The sequence below is a fragment of the Macaca thibetana genome, chromosome 2 (assembly GCF_024542745.1).
Source record: "Macaca thibetana thibetana isolate TM-01 chromosome 2, ASM2454274v1, whole genome shotgun sequence".
Lineage (NCBI taxonomy): Eukaryota > Metazoa > Chordata > Mammalia > Primates > Cercopithecidae > Macaca > Macaca thibetana.
This window is the reverse complement of record NC_065579.1, coordinates 164,970,007-164,980,710: the sequence shown is the minus strand read 5'-3', so window position 1 is coordinate 164,980,710 and position 10,704 is coordinate 164,970,007. Positions and strand designations below refer to the sequence as shown.

Sequence of the window (10,704 nt, the reverse complement as noted above, 5' to 3'; positions counted from 1 at the left end):
CCGCCTCGAACCCCCAAAATGCTGGGATTACAGTCGTGTGCCACCATGCCCAATGGGGTTTTGCCATATTGGCCAGGCTGGTCTCGAACTCCTGACCTCAAGTGATCTGGCCGCTTCGGCCTCCCAAAGTGTTGGGATTACAGGCGTGAGCCACCGCGCCCGGCCTCTATTCCCATATTCCTCTCCCTTTTCATCATAATCCTGAAGGAAGAAGTCTAGAAATAAAAAAAAAATGGAAGTAAGGTTTTGGGGGCGCGGGCTGCAGCTTTCACTGGGCACGTGGTGTGAGCAGCCTGAGCCCCCGGCTTACTTACGCAGGGCTTTCTTCCCGCCTGTGCTTGGCGCTGCTCAGAAATGCGCTCTCCTCTTGCACCGCCTGCTGCGCTCTCCTCTTGCACCGCCTGCTGGGCTCACCACTAGGCCCCTCGGCTCCGAGGAGCGGAAATGCTGTGTGTTTCTAGGGAGGGGAAAATGGAACCCTCCACCGAAAGGCAACATCAGTCATTTAACACTTTGGCAACGGGCCGGGCGCGGTGGCTCAAGCCTGTAATCCCAGCACTTTGGGAGGCCGAGACGGGCGGATCACGAGGTCAGGAGATCGAAACCATCCTGGCTAACACGGTGAAACCCCGTCTCTATTAAGAAATACAAAAAAAAAAAAAAAAAAACTAGCCGGGCGAGGTGGCGGGCGCCTGTAGTCCCAGCTACTCGGGAGGCTGAGGCCGGAGAATGGCGTGAACCCGGGAGGCGGAGCTTGCAGTGAGCTGAGATCTGGCCACTGCACTCCAGCCTGGGCGACAGAGCGAGACTCCGTCTCAAAAAAAAACAAAAAAAAACATTTTGGCAACGAAAACTGTAAGTCATGAGGCATTAGATGGAGGTATATACAGTGCAATTCCAACAGAAAAAGTGGACGGAACATGTTGTTACGTTGCTACTTACAGAGATACCTTTGGGCTTGATTAGATAGAAAACCTAACAAACAACCTGGTAAAAGATTTTAAAATTTTCTACATTCAGAAGAAAACTTCAAAGAATTTTCTTGGAATGTTGAGGAGTACTTCAAAGCTACTCCAGAGTGCTGGATAGCAGCAAAGGAAACAGAAAAATTAAATAGGAATCTGGTCCATGATGAAACATGGACACATTCCTGGTTGGGCACCAGAAGAGAAAAATTACAAATAGCATTACTGGCATTCCTTTGTGGTTAATTATGAATTTGCTCTAGTACTAAAGCATCATCCTGAGGATCCTAGGCTTTTGGAAATTAGTGTAGTGCCACTATCAGGTCTCTTGGAACAAATATTGCGGCTTATAGGAACAAATATCAATGGAAACCCATATGGGTTAGGAAGGAAGAAGCATCCACGATATGTTAGACCACATGGACCATTTCAAATAAGAAACCTGCCTACATTGGGCTGGGTGTGGTGGCTCACGCCTGTAATCCCAGCACTTTGGAAGGCTGAGATCAGAGGATCACTTGAGGTCAGGAGTTCGAGACCAGCCTGGCCAACGTGGAGAAACTCCGTCTCCACTAAAAATACAAAAATTAGCTGAGCATGGTAGCGGGCTCTTGTAATCCCAGCTACTCAGGAGGCTGAGCCAGGAGAATTGCTTGAACCCAGGAGGCGGAGGCTGCAGAGAGCAGAATTGCACTACTGCACTACAGCCTGGGTGACAGAGCGAGACACCGACTCAAAAAAAAAAAAAAAAAAAAAAAAAAAGAGAAAAGAAAAGAAACCTGCCTCCAGTGAAGCACAATGATCTGTTGTCCTGGTTTGAAAGCCGCAGAGTAGGTAAAGTGGAAGGAATAGTATGGGATTGCAGTGATGGCTGTTTAATTAAGGTCCATTACCATCGTCTATCGTCTTTGTTTACACTGGCCAACTGCAGATGTTTATATGAATTCAAAACCAGTTCTTATCAATATGAAATTTAACAAATATGACTATGCTTTTAGTACTGTTTAATAATTTTTTTAAATCAGAAATTTAGTAGGCTTAAAGATACAATACTTGTCATATAAAGTGCAATTAAAATTAGTTTTATTTATTTATTTTTTGGAGACAGGGTCATCCATGCTGGAGTGTAGTGGTGTACTCACAGTTCACTGCAGCCTCGACTTCCCAGGCTTAAATGATCCTCTCACCTCAGCCTCCTGAGTAGCTGGGATTACAGGGGCGTGCCACCATGCCTGGTTAATGTTTTTAATTTTTTTTTTTTTTTTTTTTTTTTTTTTGAGACGGAGTCTCGCTCTGTCGCCCAGGCTGGAGTGTAGTGGCCGGATCTCAGCTCACTGCAAGCTCCGCCTCCCGGGTTCGGGCCATTCTCCTGTCTCAGCCTCCTGAGTAGCGGGGACTACAGGCGCCCGCCACCTCGCCCGGCTAGTTTTTTTGTATTTTTTAGTAGAGACGGGGTTTCACCGTGTTAGCCAGGATGGTCTCGATCTCCTGACCTAGTGATCCACCCGTCTCGGCCTCCCAAAGTGCTGGGATTACAGGCTTGAGCCACCGCGCCCGGCCAATGTTTTTAATTTTTAAAATTTTTCGTAGAGACAGTGTCTCAGTGTGTTGCCTAGTGTGGTCTTGAACTCCTGGACTCAAGTGATCCTCCTGCTTTGGCCTTCCAAAGTGATGGGATTACAGGGGTGAGCCACCGCGCCTGGCCAGAATTAGTTTATTATTAAAAAAAAAAAAAGAGAAGACAAGCCACGAAACAGAAAAAATAATACATCTGTTAAAAACTGCAAAAGATGACTAGGTGCACTGAATCGTTTGAGCTAAGGAGTTCAAGACAAGCCTGAGAAACATGGAGAAACCCCGTCTCTACCAAAAATACAAAAATTAGCTGGGCATGTTGGTGTGCCTGTGGTCCCAGATACTTGGGAGGCTGAGGCTGGAGGATGGCTTGAGCCCAGGAGGTGGAGGTTATAGTGAGCTGAGATCATGCCACTGCACTCCAGCCTGGGCAACACAGTGAGAATCCATTTCAAAAAAATTACAAAAGACTGGGAGAAAGCAGAAACAAGAATTGGGAAGACTGTGCTATGTGTAGAACCTTCCTGTTCCACTAATAAGGGAATGTGATCTTTGATCGATTGTGTATAGGGAACATATAATGGAAGCATTAAAGGGGTGCATCTTCCTTACTTTTTGCCTCCACTCTACACTTTTAGGTCAGACATTCCCCGAGAGGGGTATTATCAGGCCTAGAGTAGAGACAGATGAGAGGTGGTTGAAATTACTCTGTTGTATAACATAATTAATATAAGCAGTGACTCTATGGGATCCTTTAAAGCTTTTATTTTCTGGGTAAACATTTGTATTTGGGCCAGTGCTGGAAGTAGTGACTGCTTCCCACTCTTTCTGCTTTTCTTCTCTTGATCACCAGTGGCAGGAGGGTGAGGCTAGGTAGGAAGGAAAGGTTGATGTAGACTCTGGACGTGCCCAGGGAGGGTTTGGGTTGTAGCTGGTCCTCTAATTCCACCTAGAGGTAAGAACTGGATGTGGTCAGGGAGAATCCTCTGGCTACTGCTCTCTTGGCTACAAGCTGGCAGGCTCCTGTTTTACTAAGGAACACGAAAAAGTCCAGAAGAAGGCTTATACACACACACACACATACACATGATCATATTTTTTGGTTCATTTTAAAATTTTTATTGTCATATAATATGCACAATAAAGTGTACCAACCTTAAGTGCTCCATGAACTTTTACACGTGAAAACACCTTTTAACCACAATTCGGTTAAAATTATCTGAATATACGCAGCAGCCCAGAAGGTAATATGAGGTGTGTTTTCAGTAAATACTATCATCCAAAGTAACTAATATTTATTTTTCTACCCAAATATAGATGTACATTGGATTAACTTCTGGTATGGACTGTTATAAAGTTACTTTAAATATTCTTGCATATATATATATTTTTGTTTGTTTGTTTGTTTGTTTTTTGAGATGGAGTCTCGCCCTGTCACCCAGGCTGGAGTGCAGTGGCGTGATCTTGGCTCACTGCAATCTCCGCCTCCCAGGTTCAAGCGATTCTCCTGCCTCAGTCTCCCAAATAGCTGGGATTATAGGCACGTGCCACCATACCCAGCTATTTTTTTGTATTTTTAGTAGAGACAGGGTTTCACCATGCTGGCCAGGATGGTCTTTATCTCCTGACTTCGTGATCCGCCCACCTTTGCCTCCCAAAGTGCTGGGATTACAGGTGTGAGTCATCCAGCCTGGCCCACAATGTACATATTTTTCCCCTACCTGCTTTTTAAATTTTTCCATGTGTCATGAATATCATGTCATGGCATACTCTGAAAACAAAATTCAGATTCCTGGCATCTACAGAAAAACCTCATGAACAAAAACCTTTAAGAGTAAAACTTAGAAATCCATATTTTTTAAAAGGACCCCAGGGAATTTTGCTGTAAAAACTAGATTTGAAGCACAGGCCACAATTAACTCGGGGAGAGCAGAGACTAGATTCACACATATTTTGGATGAACGACTCCTGTGTACTCTTGACTCTGTTAAGTGAATTTTAATGGTTCTGCTTTCTCCTCCATATTGATTTTCTAGACCAGATTTTATATTTGACCTCTCCGGAGAAATGAGGAGGAAAATCTTGGTCAAATGTAACTTCATTGATACCATTTTAAACACAAAATAACTCAGGGATCAATTGAGTGTCCCTAGAAAATGGGTTGACACCTTTTTCTCTCCTGCTGTCTTTGTCAGATCATTTAGTTATAAGGTATTAATAATCGAAGCTGGATTGATCAAAACAGAGATATTAGATTTAGTTTTTCACTGGGAAAACTAAGTGTGTGTCGGGATAGGGACTGTTAAAAAATAAAACCCTATTATCAGGAAACTTAAAAAGCACATAGCAAAGAGAATTTCAGTGGCCCAGAAGAGCCTGGAAAGAAGTAAAAGCACTGGCAAAGATTTACTTTGCAATTTATAGCAAATATGTTTTTTTTTTTTTTTTTTTTTTGAGACAGAGTCTTGCTTTGTTGCCCAGGCTGGAGTGCAGTGGCATGATCTTGGCTCATTGCAACCTCTACCTCCCACGCTCAAGTGATCCTCCTGCTTCAGCCTCCTGAGTAGCTGCGATTACAGGTGCTTGCCAACACACCTGGTTATTTTTGTGTTTTTAGTAGAGACGGGGTTTCACCATATTGGCCAGGCTGGTCTGAAAATCCTGACTTCAAATGATCTGCCCACCTTGGCCTGCCAAAGTGCTGGGATTATAAGCGTGAGCCGCTGCCCCGGCCAAATATGGGATTGTTTTTTTTTTTTTTTTTTTTTTTTTTTGAGACGGAGTCTGGCTCCGTCGCCCAGGCTGGAGTGCAGTGGCTGGATCTCAGCTCACTGCAAGCTCCGCCTCCCGGGTTTGCGCCATTCTCCTGCCTCAGCCTCCCGAGTAGCTGGGACTACAGGCACCCGCCACCTCGCCCGGCTAGTTTTTTGTAGTTTTAGTAGAGACGGGGTTTCACTGTGTTCACCAGGATGGTCTCGATCTCCTGACCTCGTGATCCACCCGTCTCGGCCTCCCAAAGTGCTGGGATTACAGGCTTGAGCCACCGCGCCCGGCCGGGATTGTTGATGTAACTTTTTTTGAGACCGAGTTTCACTCTTATTGCCTAGGCTGGAGTGCAATGGTGCGGTCTCAGCTCACCGCAACCTCCGCCTCCCTTGTTCAAGCGATTCTCCTGCCTCAGCCTCCCGAGCAGCTGGAAATACAGGCATGCGCCACCACGCCCGGCTAACTTTGTACTTTTAATAGAGATGGGGTTTCACCATGTTGGTCAGACTGGTCTCGAACTCCCGACCTCAGGTGATCCGCCTTTCTGGGCCTCCCAAAGTGCTGGGATTACAGGCATGAGCCACCATGCCCGGCTTGCATTACTTTCTTTGGACTGCCGTAAGAAATTACTACAAGCTCAGCAACTTAAAGCAACAGAAATTTATTCTCTCACAGTTTTGGAGGTTAGAAGTCTGAAGTCAAGATGTTGGCAGGGGTGGCTCCTCCTGGGGGCTTTGAAAAGGATCTGTTCCATGCCTCTCTTCTAGCTTCCGGTGGTTGCAGGCAATTCTTGGAGTTCCTTGGCTTATAGATGCATCACTCCTATCTCTGTCATTGTCTTCACGAAGCATTCTCCCTGTGGGTCTGTGTGTCTCTGTGTCTTTATAGGGCCTTCTTAAAAGGACACCAGTCATTGGCTTATGGACTACCCTACTCCAGCATGATGTCATCTTAACTAATTACATCTACAAAAATCCTACTTCCAAAAAAGGTCACATTCTGAGATTCACGATGGACATGAATTTTGGGGAGACACTATTATTGTCATTATTATTTTAGAGATGGGGTCTTACTATGTTGCCCAGTCTGGACTATAGTGGTATGATCATGGTGCACTGCAGCCTTGAACTCCTGGGCTCAAGCCATCCTCCTGTCTAAGCCTCCTGATAGGTGGGACTACAGGCACATGCCACTGTGCCAGACTGGGTGGACACTATTGAACCCAGTACATTACCTAGTTACTGTAGCAGACAATCCTACTATAGGCTGAACTAGAGAAACTGGAGCTGATGTTTCTGTACATTCTTTTTTTTTTTTTTTTTTTTTTGGAGATGGAGTCTCACTCTGTTGCTCAGGCTGGAGTACAGTGGCGTGATCTCGGCTCACTGCAACCTCTGCCTCCTGGCTTCAAGTGATTCTCCTGTCTCAGCCTCCCTAGTATCTGGGATTACAATCATGCACCACCATGCCGAGCTAATTTTTTGTATTTTAGTAGAGACAGGGTTTCGCTGTGTTGCCCAGACTGGTCTTGAACTCCGGAGCTCAGGCAATCCATCTGCTTCGGCCTTCCAAAGTGCTAGGATTACGGGCGTGAGCCACCATGCCTAGCCTGTTTCTGCACATTCTTAGCAGAAGTTTTAAAAAGGGGGAGAGGCCGGGCGCGGTGGCTCAAGCCTGTAATCCCAGCACTTTGGGAGGACGAGACGGGCGGATCACTAGGTCAGGAGATCGAGACCATCCTGGCTAACACGGTGAAACCCTGTCTCTACTAAAAAATACAAAAAACTAGCCGGGCGAGGTGGCGGGCGCCTGTAGTCCCAGCTACTCGGGAGGCTGAGGCAGGAGAATGGCGGGAACCCGGGAGGCGGAGCTTGCAGTGAGCTGAGATCCGGCCACTGCACTCCAGCCTGGGCGACAGAGCGAGACTCCGTCTCAAAAAAAAAAAAAAAAAAAAAAAGGGGGAGAGAATATTGTTAGATCCTTTCCTTATTCTTTTTCCAGAAATGAAGCGTTTGGGCTTCCCTCTGTCTTTGTTACTTTGTTAAGGGAAGAGCAGAAATAGGTGCCTGAGAGACAGCGGCAGCCCTGGCACCGTCTTTCAGGCCTCCACAAGCTCCGTGCTTACAGTTTCTAGTGGCCCTGCTTGGTTTCTCAGCCACCCCTTCCCTAGAATGCTAACCAATACAATTTTCTTGGGGGCACCTTTAATTCTCAGTGTGGCCCTGGTGGCGGAGGAAGATAATATGAATTTTTCTTCTTTCTTAAGAGTTACAGTTAGTTCCTGTTTTGGCTTTTAATTTTTCTTTTTGGAGTTGTAATCTATATCTTTTGTTTTTTTCTTTCCGCTGGTTCCCCTGGGCAAATGTCAGGGCAAGAGTAGCTCGTTTTGCCAAGGATAGCTTCCAGAAGCTGCTTTTGTTGGCTCCTGTATAAGCCGGTTACATAGGTACTTTAAGTTTTTGTTTTTCTCAGCATCATCATTTCTAGACATCAGCTTGTTATTATGTTCTTACTGGGCTATTGCTGATGGTATTCATACTATTCCACAGATCATCCAAGGACAAACTTCACCAGCCTGTGTAACCTTATAGAGTGTCATACGCCCAACTGCTCCAGCTAAACAATTCTTGGAAAATTTGATATCTGTATGAGAGAGAGAGAGAGAGAGAGAGAGAGAGTGTGTGTGTGTGTGTGTGTCTGTGTAAGAGAGAGAAGCAGAGGGCTTGTCTAAGTTTGGGCTGCTATAACAAAATGTCATAGACTGAGTGGTGTAAACAACAGACATTTATTTCTCACAGTTCTGGACGCTGAGAAGTCCAATATCAAGGTGTTGGCAGATTCAGTTCCTGGTGAGGGCCCTCTTACTGACTTACAAATGGACACTTTCTATGTTCTCCCATGGTTGAGAGGGAGAAAAAGGAAAATCTCTGTTGCTTCTTGTAAGGGCATCTCTCCCATCATGAGGACCTACACTCCTTGCCCCATGTAAACCTGATTATGTCTCCAAATCCCCATCTCCAAATGGGATCACACTGGCGGTGAGGGCCTCAACACATGGATTTTGAGGGGACACAATTTAGTTCATAGCAGAGCAGTTTAATATAAAGTGGATGTCATCTCCTGGACTCAGAAAACTTGAAGGCAACAATAAATTTAATGTTGATAGGAAATTATTTCAGTTTTCCTTGTTTCCTTAAAAGACTTTTAGGAGATGTTTAATGTTCTATTCCTCACATTTTTACTTTGATGATTTTTTTTTTTTTTTTTTTTTTTTTTTTTTTGAGACGGAGTCTTGCTCTGTCGCCCAGGCTGGAGTGCAGTGGCCGGATCTCAGCTCACTGCAAGCTCTGCCTCCCGGGTTCAAGCCATTCTCCTGCCTCAGCTTCCCGAGTAGCTGGGACTACAGGCGCCCGCCACCTCGCCCGGCTAGTTTTTTGTATTTTTTAGTAGAGACGGGGTTTCACCGTGTTAGGCAGGATGGTCTCGATCTCCTGACGTTGTGATCCACCCGTCTCGGCCTCCCAAAGTGCTGGGATTACAGGCTTGAGCCACCGCGCCCGGCACTTTTGATGATTTTTAATGAATGGGGAAGAATCACGGTGACCTTCTCTTTTTCCTCCCAATCCATTGAGATGGGGCATTTCAATTTTTAAGCCCAAGACAAACATATTTACTTTGTCTTCCTCTCCTGCCCAGATGGTTAAAGATCATTAGCTTTAGGCTGTTCAAACATTTTCAGTCAGGACTCTTTTTTTTTTTTTTTGAGACAGGGTCTCACTCTGTCACCCAGGCTAGAGTGCAGTGGCGCAGTCTTGGCTCACTGCAACCTCTGCCTCCTGGGCTCAAGTGATTCTCATGCCTCAGCCTCAACCAAGTAGCAGGGATTACAGGTACGTGCCACCACATCTGGTTAATTTTCCTATTTGTAGTAGAGACAGGATTTTGCCATATTGGCCAGGCTGCTCTCAAACTCCTGGCCTCAAGTGACCCACACGCCTCAGTCTCCAAAAGTGTTAGGATTACAGCGTTAGCCACCGCACCCGACTCGTCTTCTAAAAATTTTTGTTGTTGATTTGAGACAGGGTCTTGCTCTGTTGCCCAGGCTGGAGTACAGTGGCACGTTCACTGCTCACTGCAGCCTCAACCTCCCCAGGCTCAGGTGATCCTCCGACCTTAGCCTCTTGAGTAGCTGGACTATAGGTGTGAGATACCACACACAGCTAATTTTTTTTTTTTTTTTTTTTTTTTTTGAGACGGAGTCTCACTCTGTCACCCTGGCTGGAGGGCAGTGGCACCCTGTCGGCTCATTGCAACCTCTGTCTCCTGGATTCAAGCAATTCTCCTGCCTCAGCCTCCCGAGTAGTTGGGATTACAGGCACCCACCACCATTCCCAGCTAATTTTAATATTTTTAGTAGAGACGGGGTTTCACCATGTTTGCCAGACTGGTCTCCAACTCCTGACCTCAGGTGATCCGCCTGCCTTGGCCTCCCAAAGTGCTGGGATTACAGGCGTGAGCCACCATTCCCAGCCAATTTTTATTTATTTAATTATTTTTATTTTCATTATATATATATATATATATATATTTGTTTGTTTGTTTGTTTGTTTTTTCTTTTCTTTTTTTTTTTGAGACAGAGTCTTGCTCTGTCGCCTTGGCTGGAGTGCAGTGGTGTGATCTTGGCTCACTGCAACCTCAGCCTCCCAGGTTCAAGCGATTCTCCTGCCTCAGCCTCCCAAGTAACTGGGATACAGGCATGCGCCACCATGCCCAGCTAATTTTGTATTTTTAGTAGAGCGGGGTTTCTCCATGTTGGTCAGGCTGGTCTTGAACTCCCAACCTCAGGTGATCTGCCCACCTCGGCCTCCCAAAGTGCTGGGATTACAGGTGTGAGCCACTGTGCCGGCTTTATTTTTTGTATTTTTTATAACCATTGTGTTTTATTTTCTGGGAAGTGTTACCCATTTTACTATTAACTCATAGGTTTATTTATTTTTATTTTATAATACTTTAAGTTCTGGGATACATGTGCAGAAAGTGCAGGTTTGTTACATAGGTATACATGTGCCACGGTGGTTTGCAGCATCCATCAACCCATCATCTACATTAGATATTTCTCCTAATGCTATCCATCCCGTTGCCCCCCCACCCCGACAGTCCCCCTTGTGTGATGTTCTCTTCCCTGTATCCATGTGTTCTCATTGTTCAACTCCCACTTATGAGTAAGAACATGCAGTGTTTGGTTTTCTGTTTCTGTGTTAGTTTGCTGAGAATGATGGTTTCCAGCTTCATCCATGTCCCTGCAAAGGCTATGAACTCATTCTTTTTTATGGCTGCATAGTATGGTGCATATGTGCCATATTTTCTTTATCCAGTCTATCATTGCTGGGCATTTGGG

General features: G+C 45.5%; 1 pseudogene; it reads left to right on the top strand.

Moving 5' to 3' along the window:
* Positions 1-840: 840 nt before the first annotated feature.
* Positions 841-1,973, top strand: LOC126949017 (uncharacterized protein C12orf29-like; annotated as a pseudogene).
* Positions 1,974-10,704: the final 8,731 nt, after the last annotated feature.